Here is a 20,310-nt window from a genome sequence, read left to right on the forward strand (position 1 = left end):
GCAGCACAGCAACCCTAATCATTACCCCATCCTAATGACAAGCAATGAAACAAAACTAGAAAGATGAAAAGAAAGGACAGGGTTAGAAACAGACTAGAGGTCCTATCTTAAATGAGAAGCCTTTTTGTCCTTTTTCTAAATCCATGGTGATATGTTTTCCACGAGGATGTGAAGATAGGATTTAAAATTCATAATTTTCTAAGTATCTCTGAATCTTAAGGTGAAGACAACTTAACACTGAAAAAGTGTTCTTCGGAGGCCAAATCTCAATACATTTGGCAAACACGTTAATAAAATTCACTCCTCCTTCCCATTTTTTAAAAAGTTTTCACTGGGCTACCAAACTTCCAGAGGAGTTGCCAAAATGGAGACTACTCAAATTTAGGCTGAGAGACTTATTCTAGGAAAGTAAATAGGATAGACACCTAATTAGAAGACAAACCACAACACCCTCTGAACACTAGTGCATGCAATTAGCTCTTCCATTTCATAAACTCAATGGGTAGACAGGAAGAGAACAAAGGGAAGGAGAACGCAGAAGCGAAGCAGAACGAAGGAATCTGGGGCAGAGGTTTTAGGGGAGAGTAAATGAGGGGAAGACGCCAATTAAATGACATGGATAGTAGGCGGTTAGAATTTGTCTTTTAGTTTACTTAGCAAGGTAAATCAGTACTTTATGTTAAACTTGACAAACCTATTAGTTTGCCCTTTTCATTTCTAAATAACTCTTACCGTAAGGTGGTAGGAAGGAGAAGCAAATAAAGTGGCATGCAGGACGATGAGAAGCACGGAAAAAGTGGCCAAGGAGAACTGGTGGCAAGAAGAGTTTTAAATATCAAGGCCACTGAAAACGAGACTCAGCAAACGAAATCATTTCTGCATTACCCTTTGTCCTCAATTAACCACTCTGAAAATTACAGCCAAGCAAACCACAAATATTTTAATGGGTTATGTTGGATGGTATGTCTCCTGCATATGCTTCCACCAGAACAAAAAAGGAAAACCAAGTAAGTTCCTTTCCACATAAGGCACAGGACAAAATTAACCCCATTTACATATTCGAGGTGAAAATGAGTGTTTTCCTGGCTTCTGTTTGTTTCTTTTGCTATCGCACATCTATAGATTATAGGGACTCAAGCATATTATCCATGACAGAAAATTCCACTGTTGTACAAAATAAAATTGTTAATTCTTTTATTCTTATACAATTTGCAGAATAGAATTGAAATGGTTGTTATAGGTTTTAAAGTTGATAACTGGACTATAATACAACTGAAATGCAGTGGTGAGCTGAGCAAGTACATTTAAAATGAAGTCACAGACATGATTTTTCTATACATTTTTGTTTGAAGAAAATTATAAAGTTAGCAAGCAGTCACAGATGAAAGAACAAATAAAATAGGTGGACTGGATAGTTAGGATGAGGAACAAAAATATCTGTTTAGAGTTAAAAATGGACAGAGTGGTTTATTTGCAGCAAGGAGAGAAACAGGTGGCGGATGGCAGTGGATGGAACAGGAGAACGCTCAGCAGCATTTGCTCTTCCAGCCCGTGAAGCCACCTCCACTGCTGATATCTACATTTTCACTGTTGGGCTCTTTTACAGGGGTCTTTCGAAGGATATCTTCAGCTAATGTGAGGAACGCCTTTTCAATGTTTATATTTGCTTTTGCACTAGTCTCAAAAAATCTAATTCCATGCTCCCTTGCAATCTGTTCTCCTTTTCCTTTAGGTACAACTCTTTTATCATCCATATCACATTTGTTTCCTAGTAACATTCTTTCCACGTCTTCATTGGCGTGCTCATCTATGTTTCTAAGCCATTTGCTGATGTTTTCAAAGCTTTTACCATTGGTGATGTCATACACTAGCATGATACCCATTGCTCCTCTGTAGTAGGAGGTTGTGATGGTGTGAAATCGCTCTTGGCCTGCTGTGTCCCAAATCTGTAGTTTGATCTTCTTTCCTTGTAATTCAACTGTTTTGATCTTAAAGTCTATTCCTATGGTGGAAATAAAGGTGGTATTGAAGGCATCATCCGAAAAACGAAAAAGGACACAGGTCTTCCCCACTCCCGAGTCTCCGATCAGGAGCAGCTTGAAAAGCAGGTCGTACGTCTTCTTCGCCATTGGGAGGAGCGGCTCAGGCTCTCGCCGCAGGCGGCCCCGAGGCATCGGTCCCTCGCACTACAGCCAACTCCTCACCCCGGCGTTCTCGGGCCGGAGGACCGGGGAGCGTGGGAAAAAGGAGGGCTGGAGAGGGCGCGGGCGACCTACGAATGGCCTCGTCGAGGAAGCCCAGGCAGTGGCGGCGCCCGGGGCCTCTGAGGACAGCGACGGCGGCTCTGCAGCCTCTCCCAGCCGCTCCGCCCGGTTCCGGGGAGTCGGTCGGGACAAAACGGCCTCCCCTCCCCCTCAGGGCTGCTCGGCCGGGACGCTCTCACGGGCGAGCGAGCGGGCTCTGCTGTCGAGGGAGCGCGGCCGGTGCGAGGACAGCCTCTCTCGAGCAGGAACTCCGCGTCAGGGCGCGGCGAGGGCAGCGAAGGAGGGCCGTGAGCCGGCGAGCCCAGCTACATTGCCCCAGACAGCCGATCCGCCCCGGCCAGAGCCACCTTTTCCCCGTGCCCTCTCACCACCTTTTTCATTCTTAATTGCATGGATTTGAGCCTTTTCTTTCCTTTTTCTGATAAGGTTGGCTAAAGGTTTATTGATTTTATTTATTCTTTCGAAAAACCAACTCTTTGATTCATTGATTTTTTTGTATCGTTCTCTTAGTCTCCATTACATTGATTTCTGCTCGGATCTTTATAATTTCCTCTCTTGTATGAGCTTTGGGTTTATTATGCTCTTTTTCTAGGAGCTTTAGGTTCTGCTTTAGGTTATTTGTCTGGGTTCTCTCTGTTTTCCTAATATGGGCATTCACTGCTATGACTTTCCCTCATAGAACTGCTTTCATTGTGTCCCATAGATTCCTGTATGTTGTACTGGCATTGTTATTTACTTGTAGAAACTGTCTAATTTCTTCTTTAATTTCCTCTGTGACCCATTTGTTGTTCAGGAGGGTGTTATTCAATTTCCATGTGTTTGTGGGGGTTTTGTGGTTTATGTTAATGATCTCCTATTTTATTACACTATGGTCTGATAATATACAGGGAGTAAACTTCAATTCTTTTCCACTTACTTAGACATGTCCTATGAGCTAGCATGTGATCTATTTTGGAGAATGACCTGTGTAAAGCCAAAATGAATGTGTATTCTAATTTTGTTGGGTGGAACACTCTGTAAATATCTATTAATTCATTTGATCAATAGCTTAGTTCAGTTCTAGAATTTCATTGTTAATTTTTTTTCTAGATGATCTATTTGTGATAGTGGGGTATTGAGGTCCCCCACTACAATTGTGTTAGTGCTTATTTGGTTTTTCATGTCCATTCATATTTGTTTTGTATAGTTGGGGCATTCATATTTGGTGCATATATATTTATGATTGTCATCTCTTCATCTTGGATTGTTCCCTTCACAAGGATGTAGCGACTATCTTTGTTTCTCTTTTTTTTTTTGGTTCCATAGATCAAACTCGGGTCCTTGCACTTGCTCAGCAGGTGCCGAAACCACTGAGCTAAATCCCCAGTCCCCAATTTTTGTTTCTCTTATTTAGTTTTTGTTTGAATTCTATTTTGTCTGCAAATAAGATTGCTACCCCTGCTTTTTTTGGGTTCCTGTCACGTGGAGAACTGTTTTCCATCCTTTTATTTTCAGTCTATGAGTTTCTTTTTGAGTTAGGTGTGTTTCTTGCATACAGCATATTGTTGGATTTTGCTTCTTAATCCATTCTGCCAGTCTGTTTCTTTTGATTGGTGAATTGAGGCCATTAACATTGATGGTTATAATTGAGAGATATTGACTCATCCTTGTCATGATGTTTTACTGTTGTTGGCTCTCGTTTCTTTTTCCTCCATTCCCTTTAGTTTCTTGCCTCGCTTGGTTGCTTCCCTCTTTTTTGCCTCATGGAGTTGTGACCTTCATTGTTTTTTTCTAGGATATTGTTTAGAATTGCTTGGAGTGCTGGTTTGGTGTTCATGAAATTTCTCAGGTGTTCTTTGTCATGGAAGTATCTAATTTCCCCATCGATTTTGAAAGATAATTTTGCAGGATGCAACAGTCTAGGTTGGAAGTTATTTTGCTTTAGGGCTCGAAATACTTCATTCCAGGCTCTCCTTGATTTGAGGGTTTGTGTTGAGAAATCTGCCATGATTCTGATGGGCTTTCCTTTGTAGGTGATTTGTTTCTTTTCTCTGTCTGTAGAATTTTGTTCTTCTGTTGGGTTTCTGGGATCTTGACTATTATATGTCTAGGTGTAGATTTTTTTTATCATGGCTGGGTGCAGTTCTATATGCCTCACTTATCTGTTTGTCCAATTCTCTACCTCTGTCTGGGAAGTTTTCTACTATTACTTCTGTGAACAGGTTTTTTTTATGTCATTTGTGCTTTCTCCTGCTTTTTCATTGACTCCTATCAGTCTTATGTTATTCTTCTTTGCATCATCTAGCAGCTGCTGTATTGATTACTCCTGGTCCTTTACTATTTTCTTTTTCTTTTCTTTTTTTTTTGGTACTGGGGATTGAACTCGGGTCCTTGGCTTTCGAGGCAGGCAGTGGAACCACTGAGCTAAATCCCCTGCCCATCCCTTACTATTTTTAAGAAATCTCTGTTTTCATGGTCCTTAACTGCAATCCTGTCTTCTATATCTGATATTCTATCTTCACCTTCCCTTATTCTGCCACACATACTTTCAATGGCATTTTTAATCTCCTGGATATCTGTTTGAATCTGTTTCATGGTTTCCATTTCTTTCTTATGCTGGGCATTCATGGCTTCCAGCATGTTTCTGAGCTCATCTATTTTTTTATCTGTTTCTGTTCTAGAGCCTCTAATCATGTCTTTCACTCTGCTCACCATCTCTGTAGTTACCTGAGAGATTATTTCTCCTTTGAATTTTTCTAGAGCCTTATTCATCTGTTTTGTTACTTCCTGTGCTATCAGTTCAGGGTGTCCAGGTGGTTGATTATCAGACTTTTCTGAGAAAGAGAGAAAGGAAAAGAGAAAGGAAAGAGAAAAGAAAGGAAAAAATGAGAGAAAAACAAAAATTTGCAAAGAGTAGGGAAAAAATTAAAGATAAGTGGAGAAAAAAACCCAAACCAATAATACTAATATTGGAAATAAAAAATAAAAGTGCAAATGAAGGGCCTCCTTCAGGGTATGTCTCTGTTGTCACAATAGACAGTGTGGGCAGCAGTGTGCAGATATAAGTCAATGAGTCTCAGCAAGCCATTCTCAGACCTGTGCGATTCAGGCAGATTTCTGGCTGCAAGTCCCAAGTTGAGCTCCCTGTCCTCCTGTAGGGTTGAACTCTGCAAAGTTGTACTGCAGGTTCCACCTGCCCTTCCCCTGAAGATAGTTCAGGTTCCGATGGGAGGTGATGATCCCTCCAACCTTCCCAGTATGGTGGTCTGATCGCCTGGTGTCCCCTGTGTCTTTGTAGTGTGGAACCAGGTGGCTGTACAGCCAAGAGGCCAGAGGAGTGGTGGTGGTGGTGGTGGTGGTGGTGGTGGTGGTGGTGGTGGTGGTGGTGGTGGTGTTGTCCTGCAGGCGCCCATGAAGCTAAGTGGATCGTTGCTGTGGGCATGGCCAGTGGTGAGGGGTCCTCACCTTCTGGCTGATCCCTGCTGGTTTGCTTAGCCCAGGCTGGATGGGGCAGGGCTAAGACCCGGGACCTCTCTCTGGCACCCTGCTGGTGTGCTTGGAGCGGACTGGATCAGATTCTGTTTTTTCATCCCGTTTGCCAGTCTGTCTTTTAAGTGGAGAGTTGAGGCTGTTAACATTGAGAAATATTACTGAGATGTGTTGGTTATTTACTCTCATTGTCTTCTTTATCTTTTGGTGTATCATTTGTTTTCCTTTGCCTGATGTTTTTTTGTTGCTGTTTATCCATTAACCTCACTAGTTTCCTCTGTGTTTTTAGCTGTGTCCAATTCATTGTTTCTGTTGAAAATATTCTTGTATATTTCCTCTAGAGCTGGTTTAGCACTCATATATCTTCTGAGTTGGACTTTTTTATGGAAATACCTTGTTTTTCCATCGATTTTGAAGGATAGCTTTGCTGGGTAAGTTAATCTGGGTTGGAAGTCTTTTGCTGTAAGGGCTCTAAATACTTCACTTCATGCTCTTCTGGCCTTCAGGGTTTGTGCTGAGAAGTCTGCTGTGATTCTAATTAACTTTTATGTGATTTATTTATTTTTCTCTGGCTGCCTTTAAAATTCTGTTTATTTGCTGGCTATCTGTGGATTTAATGAGAATTTGCCTTGGTGAACTTCACCTTTCATCATAATTGTTTGGTGTTCTATAAGCATCACTTACTTGTATTTTAAACTCTTTCTTATGTTTGGGAAAATTTCTTCCATAATTTCTGTAAACATGTTTGTGAATCCATCCATGCTATCTTCTAGTTTTTCTCTAACTCTGATTAACCTTTTATTGGTTTTTCTTGTTGTCATCTAGTAGTAGCTGGATAGTTTTCTGTTGTTCTCTAATTTTCTTTTTGTCTTCTTTGAGCTCTTTAATGTGATTCACTATTTTGTCCTCAATATCAGACACTTTGTCTTCACATTGGTCATTTCTGCAATGTGTAGATTCTATACAGCTTTTTATTTCAGGCACTTCTGTCTGACATCTTTTCAAGGACTCCATATCCTTGTTGATTCTGTAGTTCAAATTTTGAACTGTTTTGGTTAGCTTGTCCAGTTTTTTACCTATTTTCCTGCAATTTACCATGGGCATATTGAGTGTAATTGCTGTGAACTTTTGGTTCATTTACTCTTTGAACTCATCTATTTTCTTCTCCCATGAATAATTTTCAGCATTGCATGTCCAGTGGTAGTATCTACTCCTTCTGTTTTTACTTTAAGTGGTTTCAACTCTGTCCTTATATTTTTGCTTAAAAACTGCTTTTATTTATAATAACATCCACAGATTCAGTCTTACAGCACTGCACTGTGATAGTCCTTACAGTACTTTGGTCTTCCCTTTGTCTATTCTTTTTGCACACTATGACAGTTTATCATTTGTGGTTGCTTTTCAGTGAGGTAGGTGAGGTGGAGTGGAGAGAATGGGAAGTGTTTGGATGATTAGTGTTATGCAGTAAGGGGGAGGTTTAAAGGGGAGAATAGTGGTAGATAAGAAAAAAAGATTAATGTGAGTTCTGATTTTATTGAAGTACTTTTAGTTGAGCTGAAGGTTTAATATTGAGGATTTTCAGAGGATATTTTGTGGGGGTAAGGGTGAGATATGGAGAAAGTATGTTCATATTATGATTAAGGAAAGCTCTATGGTTATCAAAACTTGCTTATAGGGAGGACAGTAAGATAGATATGATATGAAAGAGCAAAAGATTAGGATGGGGAGGATTCAGGAATTATACTAGTGAGGAGAGGAGTGACTGTGAGGGAGCTAAGAATGGTGGATTTAATAAATAGGGAGGAGAAGTTTACATGTTTGGAAAAAGAATAACGAAATATGTTGATAATATTGTCTCAGGGGTTTGAGGAGAGGAAACTAGATAAAGAGCTGAGGTGAGGGGGAGAACCTAGACACCTATTAAACCAGAGCCAATGGACAAGCAAATATACAAGGGAAACAACCTAATAAACACATGAAATCATAAAAGAACACAACATAACCACACACTACTAAATAATCACAAAATATACAAAAACTTATACCAATAAGGTGTCCAAAAGGAACACAGTTTTGATATTCCAATGAGACTTTCCGTATGTGATTCCCAAGTAGCTTCTTTGTCAGAGAGTCTGAATGCTCACACCCCAATAATTCCTGATTCCCTCCATTGCAATACTGATGTTAACTCAGAGTCAGGACCTCTTTCTGCCAGGTTGCAGGCTTTCTTGCAGAGTCTGATCCAGTCCAAGTTCTTGTGTTATAAACTCTTGCTGTCTCTCTCCCTGGATATGGTGGTGGATTCAGCAGACAAGTTCACTGGCATTCAGTAGTCCACTGAGCCAGGGTTATTCCTATGGAATAAATTCAACTCTAGCAGTAATAGGCTAATCCATTGCAATGAAATCTATCAGGGCAATGATTGATCCTGGAGGGCCGCTTGGGAGGTAGGGCCCGGGATCCTCACTGCCTTCTCCAATTGCATGAATTCTCCTGGTCCTGGTACGGGTCTGTGTTTCTCTGTGAGCAGAAAAGATGTTATTTTCACTTTACCTCCCAGCCAGAGGCCACACAGTCATTGTCCATGGTGCTGCACGGTCTCCCATCTGGGGCAGTGGTCTGTTTCTTCTGTATCACTTACTCCTGTTTTCTTCTCTGTCAGTTCCCTCATGGCTTTCAGCAAAGCCTCTCGTCCCTCTCCTGTCCAAGCAGTCCTCAGTCAGTGACTCTCTTTCCTCTTTGATAGAATAACTTTGGCAGCATGTGTTGTATACACTGTTTCCACAACAAAATGATGATTCAGGAATTCACCATGAGACCCCCCCAAGGTGGTAGTTTAATAATTTACCCTCTTCTTCACTTACCTTCCATTGCTCTCTTGGATCACCTACCAAATAAGATCTTTTAAAATTTTAACTCAAATAAAACCTTTCATTAAGAATAAGATTTTATTGAGATAATTATGAATTCATGTATAGTTGTAAATAATAATACAAAGAGGCCCCATGCAGCCTTTGTCCTATTTTCTTCAATGCTATATGTCAATGGATATATAGGCTGCTTCTAAGCTTTAGTTGTTATAAATTGTGCTGCTATAAACATGGCTGTGCATGTACCACAGTAATATGATGCCTTTAACTCATGTGGGAAGATACTGAGAAGATGAATAGCTGAGTTGAATGGAATTTCTAGCTTTAGTTTTTTGTGAAATCTGTATACTGATTTCCATAGTGGTTGCACCCATTTACATTACTACCGAGAATGTAGAAGGGTACCTTTTCCCCCTGCAGCCTTGCCAGCATTGATTGATTGATTGATTGATTGATTGATGACAGCCATTTCTTCTGGGGTAAGGTGGAATCGCAGTGTTGTTTTAATTTGTATTTCTGTGGTGGCCAGACATGTTAAACATTTTTGCATGTATTTATTGGCCGTTTGTTCATCTTCTTCTGAGAAGTATCTCTTCATTTTACTTGCCCCTTATTTGTTTTGGTCTTTCATTTTATAAATTGGGGTTCTATTTAGAAAGTCTTTTCCTGTGCCTATGTCTTCAAGAATTTTACCAATATATCTTCCGGCAGATTGTGTTTCTGTTTTAACATTTAGATCTTTGATCCATTTTGATTTTAGTTTAGTATACATGGTTTGACATATGGATATAGATTCAATCTTCTAGATGTAGATAGCTAGTTTTTCCTGCACTCTTTGTTAAAGAGGCTATTTTTCCTCCAACATATGTTTTGGCCCCTTTGTCAATGGTCAATGTCCTGGGGATTGTTTCTGTATTCTTCATTCTGTTCCATTTATCCACATGTCTGTTTTTTGTTTTGTTTTTTTAGAAAATGATTTTTAATATGAAAATTGTATTTCAGCACAAAAATGCAATGCATAACTCGGGACCATTATTCTGTCAATAAGGACATTATTATCTCAACTAAGAACAGAAATTTCATTAAGGCATGACAAGCAGATAAAAACCCTGTAAAGTTCTATTCAACTTATTTTGTTAGGGAAAAAGATGTTTGTTTGACTCGGATCACACTTCCATCATGTCTACCTTCTTTGTAAGTTCAATCTCAATGGTATCTAATTCTCTCTTTGCTTCTTCAATTTTCACTTGTACAAGAGATGGATTCGGGATTAAATCTAAGCAGTACTCCAGTTTTTTCTTAAAGGTGTAGTCTGTCATTTTAGTTCTGCCAATTTCTCTGACAGTGCTACTAGTGACTGATGTTACAGAGAAGCATCCATGCCTCTAGCTGAAAGCTGCTCCTCTGCAGCTCTGATTCCAAATCTGAATTCCTCTGCCTTTGCTTTCAGGAGGTCCATGTTCTGAAGACGATTGTCAACTGTGGCCTTTTCGGCAGACAGATGGAGCTCTGCCTTCTTGAGATCTTCTCGCAGACATTTTTCTAACACTAAAGTTGCAGTCAGATTTTTTTCAAGTTTTCCCAGTTGAAGCTGGAGTTCTTCATTTTTGGATTTGGTACGAAAAAGATCAGAGGTCAAATCATTCACTGCAGGAATAAAACATGCTAGTGAGGTGTCCTTTGTTTCAAGAACCATTGCACTGTCGACCAAAGTATTCAGATATCTGGAACCAGTGCTAGACAGATTGGCAGGGGAAAAGTTCACACTCTCCATGAGGAGGTCTTGAAGATGCTTGGCTTCTGATTCATACTCGTTTGCTTTTTGTTTCAATTTTCTGTTACTAGGCAGGCATCTCTGTAGTCTGTGGGTTCACCTCATACTGTGGAATTGGATGATCTCCAAATATTTTTTTCAACCACTCAGCAACCTTGCCCAGGTGCGATCCCGGTACCTGCTTCTCAGAGGTTCCGCTACTTACGTGATTGTGGGGGCAACCACAAGGCCGGCTCAAAGAGAATGAAACAAATGTATGATGGATGCCAGGGCCAAAGTTGGCCACGATCTAATCAGTCATTTTGAGGTCTAAACTTAAAAAAAAAATTAAAGTTAGAAAAAACAACCTGCCAAAAGCACAAATGCAGATTCGGGTCCGGTCACATGTCTGTTTTTGGGCCAGTACTATGCTGTTTTTATCACTGTAGCTTTGTAGTATAATTTAAAATACAGGATTGTGATGCTTTGTTTCTGTTGTCCAGGACTGCTTTTGCTATTCTGGGTCTCTTCTGGTTCCATATGAATTTTAGGATAAGTTTATTTCTAGTTCCATGAGGAATGCTGTTGGTATTTTTATTGGGATTATATTAAATCTATATATCAATTTTGGTAATATGTATATTTTGACAGTATTGGTTCTGCCTGTCCAGGAACATGGGATATCCTTCCATTTTTTGATGTCCTCCTCAACCTTCTTTTTCAGAGTACTGTAGTTTTCATTGTAGAGGTCTTTAACTTCCTTGGTTAGGTTAATTCCTAAGAATTTAATTTTTCTTGTAAATAGTATTATTTTCCTAATTTCTTTTTTTTTCTGATTTCTTCAAGCTAAGTTTTTTTTTGTATTAAATTCTTTTATTGGTACATTGTAGGTATACAACACAATTACGTTTCTCATTGGGAATTGTACCTTTATATAATGCATCTTGGTTCTTATTTTTTCCCCATTCCTAGCCCTCTCTTCACACCCTCCACCCTTCCCTATTTACAAAGACTTTATTTCCATTTTTTCCATTTCTCATCATTTTTTCCTTTCCCTTCTTTCCTTTCCCCTGCCCCTCCCACTACCCCTACCCCTTTGGACCTTTTCTTCCTATTTTACATTATTGATTATTCATTCTAATTATTGGTACATTTTAGGTATACAATATAAGGACATTCATCATTGGAAATTTGCACCTTTCCATAGTCTCTCTTGGTTCTTATTTTTCACCCTTGCCCAGCCCTCCCTTCAACCCCTCCATTCCTCCCTATTTACAAAGATTTTGTTCCTAGTTTTCCATTTTCTCATATTAATCCCATTCCTTTCTATCCTTTCCTCTAGCCCTCCCACTTCCTTCCCCTTTGCCCCTTTTCTTCCTATTTCACATTACCTATTATACATTTAGTCCTTATTTACACTTTCAGTTTCTCACACCAGAGAAACTATTTGGTATTTATTCATGTGTGTCCTATTTATTTCACTTAAGAGTATCGCCTCAGTGTGCATCCACTTAGCTATAAATGTCTCTAATTTCTCATTTTTTAAGGCTGAGTAGTACTCCATTTTATTAAAAAACCACATTTTCTTTATCCAGTCTCCAGTTGATGGGCATTTGGGCTGTTTCCAAGTTTTAGCTATCACAAACTGTGCTGCTATGAACATGGGTGCACATATATCACTGTGGTATGATTCTTTTAATTCTTTGGGGAAGATCCCCAGCAGTGAAATAGCAAGGTCAAATGGGACTTCCAGTCCTAGTTGTTTGAGGTATCTCCATACTGATTTCCACAGTGGTTGCACCAGTCTACACTCTCACCAGCAGTGGAGCAGGGTTCCTCTTTCCCCACAGCCCCACCAGCATTTGTTATTCATTGATTTCATGATAGCAGCCATTCTTTCTGGAGTGAAGTGGAATCTCAGCTTTGTTTTCATTTGCATCTCTCGAATGACCAGTGATGCAGAAACAACGCCAGACACACTCAGCCAACTCATCTTCGATAAAGGAGCCAAACACCCTCACTGGAGGAAAGATAGCCTCTTTAATAAATGGTGCTGGAAAAATTGGGCTTCAACTTGCCAAAGATTAAAACTAGACCTATATCTCTCACCATGCACTAAACTAAAATCAAAATGGATTAAAGATCTAAATATTAAAATAGAAACGCTGAACCAGTTGGAACAGAGGTTAGGTAGAACCCTTGAAGACATCGGTGTAGGAAAAGATTTTATGAACAAAACCTCAGTTGTCCATGAACTAGCACAAACAATCAACAAGTAGGATCTCTTCTTATTAAAAGGCTTCTGCACAGCAAGAGAAACCAACAGCAGTGTGAAGAGACAACCCACAATGTGGGAAAAAATCCTCACCTGCTCTTCCTCAGACAAAGGTTTACTATCTTGAATCTATAAAGAACTTAAAAAGATCAGACCTCCCAAATTTAAAGACCCAATCCAAAAATGGGCATCTGAAATGAACAGACATTTCTCAGACAAAGAAGTAGAAATAGCAAATAAATACATGAAAAAATGGTCAACATCACTGGTCATTCGAGAGATGCAAATGAAAACAACGCTAAGATTCCACTTCACTCCAGAAAGAATGGCTGCTATCATGAAATCAATGAATAACAAATGCTGGCAGGGCTATGGGGAAAGAGGAACCTGCTCCACTGCTGGTGGGAGTGTAGACTGGTGCAACCACTGTGGAAATCAGTATGGAGATACCTCAAAGAACTAGGACTGGAAGTCCCATTTGATCCCACTCTTCCACTGCTGGGAGTCTTCCCCAAAGAATTAAAAGAATCATACCACAGTGATATATGTGCACCATGTTCATAGCAGCACAGTTTGTAATAGCTAAAACTTGGAAACAGCCGAAATGCCCATCAACTGGAGACTGGATAAAGAATATGTGGTTTTTTTTATAAAATGGAGTACTACTCAGCCTTAAAAAATGAGAAATTAGAGACATTTATAGCTAAGTGGATGCACATTGAGGCAATACCCTTAAGTGAAATAAATAGGACACACATGTATAAATACCCAATAGTTTCTCTGGTGTGAGAAACTGAAAATGTAAATAAGGACTAAATGCATAATAGGTAATGTGAAATAGGAAGAAAAGGGGCAAAGGGGAAGGAAGTGGGACGGCTAGAGGAAAGGATAGAAGGGAATGGGATTAACATGAGAAAATGGAAAACTAGGAACAAAATCTTTGTAAATAGGGAGGAATGGAGGGGTTGAATGGAGGGCTGGGCAAGGGTGAAAAACAAGAACCAAGAGAGACTATGTAAAGGTGCAAATTTCCAATGATGAATGTCCTTATATTGTATGCCTAAAGTGCACCAATGATTAGAATGAATAATCAATAATGTAAAATAGGAAGAAAAGGGGTAGGGGTAGTGGGAGGGGCAGGGGAAAGGAAAGAAGGAAAAGGAAAAATGATGAGAAATGGAAAAAATGGAAATAAAGTCTTTGTAAATAGGGAAGGTTAGAGGGCGTGAAGGGAGGGCTAGGAATGGGGAAAAAAGAAGAACCAAGATGCATTATATAAAGGTACAATTCCCAATGAGAAATGTAATTGTGTTGTATACCTACAAAGAATTTAATTAAAAAAAGTAAAAGAATTTAATTAAAAAAAAAAGAATTGTGACTATCCCATTAGAAAGGGAAGAACACACTCTACTCCTTCGTCCTGACCTCATTAGCTGCTCTAGCTGACAGTTTACCTCTTCCTTGGAGCTCAACCTTCCTTGGATGGTCCTCTTACTAACCCTCCAACTAGGTTCTATGCTTTATCTCATATGACAATAGGTACTCACAAAACAAAGGGGAAAAAGAAGCTTAGTTTCTTCATACAACTAACAAACATAAGTTACATGCATTTTAAAAATTAAAACGTGGAAAACAACACTATGTAATTATTACGGGAAAAATTTTCAATTTTCAGAGAAGGTGAAGGATTTCCTTAATTTTCCCCAAGGTCTTACTCCATTGAATAAAAATATGGATCAATTTGATATAATAATCACAACAAAATTGAAATAGCAGCACTTAACATAAGGTTAGAAAGCACGTAATGAAGATGCTACAAAGTTAGGATCATTTTATTATGTAAAGATTCATTTTATTATGCAAAGATTTACAGATTAATAAAGCAAGCTAAAAACTTATAAACTAGGCAAGGGAGTGAGGCAATATTCGAAAGAAGAAATTAATGTGAAGGCCAATAAACACAAGAAAATGCTTATGTTAGATTTCCATTGCTCTGACAAAACACTTGAGAAAGTCAATTTAAAAGGGGAAAATTAATTTGGGCTAGTGGTTTCAGATGTTTCATTCCATGGTTAATTGGCCCTATTGCTTTGGGTCTGTGGTGAGGTAGAACATTATAATGGAAGGATGTGATGGAGGAAAACTACTCACCTCATAGTAGCCAGGAAGCAAGAAGAGAGACAGCAAGTAAGAGGCAGGGGATAAAATATATCCTTCAAGGCCCGCCCCCAGTGATTTACTTCTTCCCACTAGGCCTCATCTCCTGAAGTTTCTCACACTGTATCGGTCAGGTTTCCCATCACTGAGATCCAATATCCAGCACCCACCACTTAAAAGATTAGGAGTCTAGTTGGTTCACTATTTCAAGGGATTCAGTTCCCGGTCAACAGGCCCCAGGGCAGAAACCTCATGGTGGAAGAATGGGGCAGAACAAAGATGTTTAGTTTGTAGCTGTTGGGAAGCAGAATAGGGGAACATTGCCAGAGAGGAAGGGGCAAGGGACCAGATATAATACCCAAGGTCAACCCTCCATGATTGATCCAGACACACTAGGAAGTGTGCTCCACTATTTTGCTAGGTGTTTCTTAATCCAATCAAGTTGACATATCAGGGTTAAGGGTCACAACTACCTCTCAGTAGCCCACTGAGCCATAAATCCTTTGATGGATCAATATGTTGATGAGATTAGAGCCTCCACAGTCCATTCACTTGCTAAAGGCCACGCCATAACAATACTTAACTTCATAATAACTAGAGAAGCATAGATTAAAATAAAAATATGGTGGTTTATTTTCCAGCTGCCATATTGTCAAATATAAAAAGATTTGTAGTGTCCTGAATAAATGAAGATGTGGAGAAACAGGCAATCTCCTATGTTAATGAAACAGTCTACCTAAATTTACTAACCTTTTGTGACTGTTAATCCTGATTTGTCAACTTCATTGAATTAAGAAATGCCTAACAGATTAGTAAAGTACACTCCTGAATGTGTCCAGGTGGGTTATGGAAGTGTGACCTTGGCCACTGTATGTGATCCTTCACCCATTACTGTCTGACCTTATTCCCAAGCTCTGTTTCCCAGCCACAGTGAATTAAGGAGCTTTGCCTTGCCATGCCCTTCCACCATGAGGTTTCTGCCTTGGATCCTGTCAACAATATACTGAATCTTCTGAAACTGTGAACTAAATTAAACTTTTCCTCCTTTAAGCTATGGGTGTCAGATAGTGTGTCTAGCAATAGGAAAGTGACTAATACAGAAAATTGGTATCAGAAAAATAGGGTCATTTCTGTGATTTTACCTGGTCATGTGGTTTAGAAACCATTGGAGGTGGTTTGTGGGATGAATTTGGAAATGTGGATTAGAGAAGCCTTAGGATATAATAAAGAGAGCCTGTATATCAATTTTGGAAGTATGGCCATTTGGACAATATTGTTTCTGCCTATCCAGAAACAGGGGCAATTTTTCCATTTTCTGATATTCTTTAATCTTTTTCAGAGTACTGTAGCTTTCGTTGTAGAGATTTTTCACTTCCTTAATTAGGTTAATTCCTAAGTAATGTTTCTTGATGTTATTGCGAATGGTGCTGCTTTCCTAATACATTTGCCAGTAAGTTCATTGTTAGTATAAAGGAATGCTATTGATTGTTGTGTGATTTTGTTTCCTGCTACAGTACTCCATTTGGTTATTAATTCCAACAGTCTTTTGAAGGAATATTTTGGATCTTCTATATAGTGGACCATGTATTCTGCAAATAATGATAATTTGGTTTCTTCCTTTCCTATGCCTAGCCTTTTTATTTCTTTCTTTGACTGAGTGCCCTGGCTAATATTTCAAATACTATGTTAAATAGGAAAGGTGATAGTGGATGTCCTTGTCTTGTTCCTGATTTTAGAGTGAAAGCTTTAAGTTTTTACCCATTTGATACAATGTTGGCTGCTGTTTTTTTTATGATCCTTTTGATGATTTGTTGCATTCTATTTGCCAATATCTTATTGAGGATTTTTGCATCTACATTTATTGAAGAGCTTGGCCTATAGTTTGCTTTTTTAGTTATGTCTTTGTATGATTTTGGGCGCAGGGAGATGCTGCCTGCCAGAAATGAGTTTGAAAACATTCCTTTCCTTTCTATTTCATTGAAGAGCTTGGAGTATTTGTTTTATCTTCCTTAAAGCTTTTGTAGAACTCAACGTTGAGTCTGTCAAGTGTTGGCTTTTCTTAGTTGGTAGGTTTGTTTTAAAAATTACTTCCTCAATTTCATTGCTTGTTATCAGATTGTTCAGAATGTTTATATCTTCTTGGTTCAGTCTTGGTCATTTGTATGTGTTTTGGAATCTATCCATATCTTCAAGATTTTTCAGTTTGCAGGAGTACAGCTTTTTGCAGTAGTTTCTGTCTTCTAGATTTCAACATGTCTGTGTGATTTTTACTTTTTCGTTTTTAATTTCGTTGATGTGAGTCTTTTCTCATTTTCTTTTTTAAAGTTTGGCTAAGGTTTTGTCTTTTCCAAGAACCAGCTCTTTGATTTTTGATTCTTTGTATTGTTATTTTAGTCTGACTTTCATTACTTTGTGCTCTATCTTTATGATTTTCCTCTTTAAAATAAGTTTGAATTTGGATTGTTGTTGTTTTTCACTTATCTTATGGTTTAGCATTAGATTATTTATTTGAGCTCACTCTGTTTTCCTAACGTGAGCACTGATTGCAGCAAGCTTCCCTTCTAGGACTGCTTTTGTTTTGTTCCATAGGTTCCAGTATGTTGTTCTTGCATTGTCATTTACTTTTGGAAATTGTTTAATTTCTTCTGTAATTTCTCTGACCTATCGAGTAGCATATTATTAAGTTTCCAGTTGTTTATAAATTTTCTTTAGTTTCCTTTTTGATTGATTTCTAATTTCAATACAAACAGTCTGTTAGTATACATGGAGTGATTTCAATTCTTTTGTAGTTATTTTAACAGGCTTTGTGGACTAGTGTGTTATCTATTTTGCAGAAAGTTCCATGTGCTGCCGAATAGCATGTGTATTCTTTTTAGTAAGGTAGAACACTGTGGATATCTATTCAATTTGTTCACAGGTGGTTTATTTCTGTTATTTATTTGTTGATATCTTGTTTAGGTTGATCTCTTTCTTTGTGAAAGTAGGGTATTGATGTTATCAACTATGATTCTGTTGGTGTTGATCTGATCTCTTATGTCCAACAGTATTTGTTTTATGAAGTTAAAACGCTCCATTATTTGCTGCACATATACTTACAAGTGTTATCTCTTTGTTTGATTGTTCTCTTAACTAGTATATAATGACCTTCTTTGTCTCTTCTGATCAGTTTTAGCTTGAAGTTTTCTTTGTCTGAATGTAAAACTGCTGCTGATTTCATTGTCCTATACATGAAATATTGATTTCCATCCTTTGATTTTTAGCCTATGAATATCTTTTTCAATTAGATGAGTTTCTTGAATGCAATGAATAGACTTTTGGATTGTTTTTTTGATGCTGTCCGCCAGTTTGTGTCTTTTAATTGGGGAGTTCAGGTAATTAACATTGAGAGTTATTACTGAAAGCTATTGATTTATTCCTGTCATTGCATTCTTTTTCTTTGATGATGCCTTTATTTTACCTTTTGGTTTATCCATTTTCTTGCTGATATATTCATTCCATCTGAATTATTGTCTTTGTTGGCTTCATTATCTCCAGCTCTTATGTTCTTTAGTATTTTTTGGAATGCTGCTTTGGTATTCATGTATCTCTTAAATTGTTCTTTTTAATGGAATGGACTTATTATTATTATTTTTTATATATTTTTTGTGCCAGGAATTGAACTCTGGACCTTGTGCTGGCGAGGCAGGTGGCAGCACCACTGAGCTAAATCCCTGGCCCTGGAATGGACTTATTTTATGTATTTTGAAAGACAGCTTTGCAGGATATATTAATCTGGATTGGAAGGTGTTTGCTTTTTTGGCCTGAAATAGATGCTCTTCTTGGCCTTTGATATTTGTGTTGAGAAGTCTGCTGTAATCCTAATACATTTACCTTTATATGTGATATTTTTCCTTTTCTCTGACAGCTTTTAATATTCTATCTTTGTTGGACAATTGGGATTTTTACTAAGATGTGTCATGGGGAGCTGCTTTTTTCGTCAGGGTTATGTTCTGTAGGCCTCACTTGTGTTATGTGAGTCTCACTTACCTGTATATGTTGAAATCATTCCTCACGCTTAGAAAGGTTTCTATTATGATTTTTGTAAGCAGATATTTTATTCTATGCATGTTGTGAACTAGTTTCTAACTCCAATTAGTCTTAGTGTTATCTAGTAGGTCTTGGATATTTTTTTCCTTTTCTCTTATTGTTTTTGAGGCTTCTCTGAGTAATTTGTTGTGATTTATAATTTTCCTTTGATTTCATAAAGTCTGTCTTCACATCGATCACTTCTGAAATTTATTAATTCTATGCAATCTTTATTTCTAGTATTTCTGTGTGACACTTTTTTATGGAGTCTATATCTTTGGTAAATTTGTCACTCAGGCTTTGAAACATTTTGGTCAGCTCTTGCAATTTTTTATTTGGTTTTCCTACGTCCACATCAACAGATAGGATCATACATCACTTATATGTATTAAACCTTGCATTTACACTTTCACCCGTTATCAGTCCTCTCAACAGCCTATATTGTATTGTTATTAGCAGTTAGTCTGCAATGTGAAATGAGAAGGGAAAGGAAGGGATGGAGGGATGCGTTACAGTGGGGTGGAAGTCAGGAGGCTGCTTCTCTACTAGGTGGATAGGAGAAGTAATAATTGGTAAAAAATGTATATGGGGGTCTCACTTTGTTGGAGGTCTTTTATAGTTAGAATAAAGGTTAGTTTTGAGAGTTTTAAGAAGATATTTGTAAGGCCAGGGCGGGATCTAGGAGGAGGGAGGTGTAATTTGGGATTGAGGAAAATTTTGAGGTTGTCAGGATCTGTTGATATATTTGTGTACCTAAATAGTGGAGAAGAGGCAAGGGAATACAAGGGGCTAGGTAAAATAACGAAGAACAAAAAGAATAGAATAGTGAGGGCAGAAGGCTAATACACGAGAAGACAGGAAATACCGAAAGAACAGAATATAGGAAAAGAAATTTGAAAAGAAGAATTTAAGAAGTGGGATAAACAAGTAAAAATAAGAAAAGAGTATTGATACAGAAGCTAGTATTGAAGAAAAGATATATAGAGAAGAGAAGGTGGGGGATAACAACTTCAGCAAAGAAAAAAAGCAAGAAAAGTAACACAAAAGAAAACAAAACCCAAAATCTAGTGGGAACCCAGATCAAACACTCCAACAGGCTATTGTACATGCAATTCCCATGTGACTGCTATGCCATAAAGCCAGGGTGTCCACACAGTTTCCTGCTTGCTTTAGTCATGCTCTGTTTGCCGGCAACCACACCAATTTCTCCTCTGTCTGGAGGCTGTTTACCAGCCTGTGTTGTGCAGTGTCAGTTTCTTTGAGCCTGACTCCTTCAGGCAGGACGTGCTCTGGGCATGGTCTTTTGTCTTTGTCTCAAGATCTGATCTCCTCAATTAATGTGAGTAGAGGAGGATGTGCAATAATTTTTCTGACAATGGGTTCTTCACCTTTAGCTACTGACTCCTGCTTACCTTTGTGCTGGGCAAATCTCTGTGCTCTCACTTCAGATATTTTCTG

General features: G+C 38.4%; 2 pseudogenes; both read right to left on the reverse strand.

Moving 5' to 3' along the window:
- Nucleotides 1-1,194: 1,194 nt before the first annotated feature.
- LOC147823254 (ras-related protein Rab-10 pseudogene) lies at nucleotides 1,195-2,330 on the reverse strand (annotated as a pseudogene).
- Nucleotides 2,331-9,768: 7,438 nt separating this feature from the next.
- LOC101703617 (HAUS augmin-like complex subunit 1 pseudogene) lies at nucleotides 9,769-14,786 on the reverse strand (annotated as a pseudogene).
- Nucleotides 14,787-20,310: the final 5,524 nt, after the last annotated feature.

The sequence above is a fragment of the Heterocephalus glaber genome, unplaced genomic scaffold (assembly GCF_053883595.1).
Source record: "Heterocephalus glaber isolate CG9 unplaced genomic scaffold, H.glaber_assembly_v1.0 deba00001594, whole genome shotgun sequence".
NCBI lineage: Eukaryota > Metazoa > Chordata > Mammalia > Rodentia > Bathyergidae > Heterocephalus > Heterocephalus glaber.